The sequence below is a fragment of the Cyprinus carpio genome, chromosome B13, assembly GCF_018340385.1.
Source record: "Cyprinus carpio isolate SPL01 chromosome B13, ASM1834038v1, whole genome shotgun sequence".
Taxonomy (NCBI): Eukaryota; Metazoa; Chordata; class Actinopteri; order Cypriniformes; family Cyprinidae; genus Cyprinus; species Cyprinus carpio.
This window is the reverse complement of record NC_056609.1, coordinates 12,763,298-12,764,865: the sequence shown is the minus strand read 5'-3', so window position 1 is coordinate 12,764,865 and position 1,568 is coordinate 12,763,298.

The window sequence follows — 1,568 nt, the reverse complement described above, 5'->3', positions numbered from 1 at the left end:
TTATCTTTTTCTTTATTTTTGTCTCTAATCCATGTGCATCTTCATGTTTCATATATCTTTTTTTTTTTTTTTTTGCCTTTATCATTCAGTTGCTTTAATGCCTTTTTTTGTTATATTTTTTTAATTATATATTTATAGATGCAAGTCATGGGGTACTATAAAACTGAGGTTATTCATAATCATTTTAAGTAAAAATTTGCTAAATTTGCCAGACCACTTGGTGGCGCTATAGTCTTAGACAATAAAACTAATCACAGCCATGTCAACATGTCCCTATTTGTAACACTGCATTGCTATTCATTAAGTCAAACCCAGTGTAGTGCATAAGTTGAATGCTAATGTTATACATATTATCGCACAAGTTCAGAGTACAAAGTGCTTTTATATGAGTAGATCATACACTTAAAGAAAAAAAAGTACAAAAGTTTTCACTGGTGTGGTACCTTTTAAAAAGGTGCTAATGTGTACAATTTAGATCACAGGTACACTTGAAGAACTAATGTGTACCTTCAAAGCACTAATAAGCACCTTTTAGAAGTTAATAAGGTACAAAGGTGTAGAAAAAAAGTACAGCTTCATTAATAGCTTTTGTACCTTTTTTTTTTTTTTTTTTTCTGAGAGTGTACTGACAACAGACTGTCACAAGTATTCATATAAACACTACCACTGCAGAAAACAGTCAGCTTATAATAAATGTCTTCAATTCAAACAGTCGGACACCCAGACTAAAAAATGACTTGAAATTATGCCTTCTACAATAATAACCTGTGAGGACTTGAAGTGGGCTGAATAGCTGGAGGGAGAGTCACAGTAAATCATGCTGCCCTGTAAGTAAAGCCATGTGGGCTGGTAAGAGGACACTGCTCTGTGTAAGAGGGCTTCTTGTTTGTGCTGACACAAGTTCAACAGCTCTTCTCTGGCCAGCCACTGCGAGAATTTTTATTTTAGGTGTGTACCGTGGTGAAAGATTACTTTTGATGTATATATTGTGTTGTTTGGAGTTACTTTATAGACATAACAGTGCTGAGAGCAATCTAAAAACATTAAATGGTGCATGCTTTGTTTATGTTAAGTAATAGTCAAGGGACTCTGTCTGTCTCTCTCTCTCTCTCTCCCTTTATTGTACTCATAGAAATATGTGAGAAGACATGGAGAACTTGCTTAAGCTACAGACTCTGCTCATCTACAATACACTTTGCTTTATGTAATTCACTTATTCTCTGTATGTAACAATCTCTGTATTTTCCAATACACTGATGCTGATATGTTAATTTAGCACTAGAAGCTTTGTGTCGGTCACATTTAGCAAAAAATAATAGTAATGCACTGAATTTGAAGCTTCTGTAAGTGATTTTTATTTAAAACAAATGTTTACTAACCGACAGAAATCACATTTTTTAAAAAGGCTTTGTACACAAAAAAAATTCTGACCAATCAGAACAGTTGGGAGGCGGGGCTACCTTATTGTCAGACATTTGGGATGTTTTTTTTTTTTTTTAGAAACCACTGCAGATACATTTGATTAGCTGTGTTTCTTTTAATTGTCTAGAAAGATGGTGCTTGGTTGG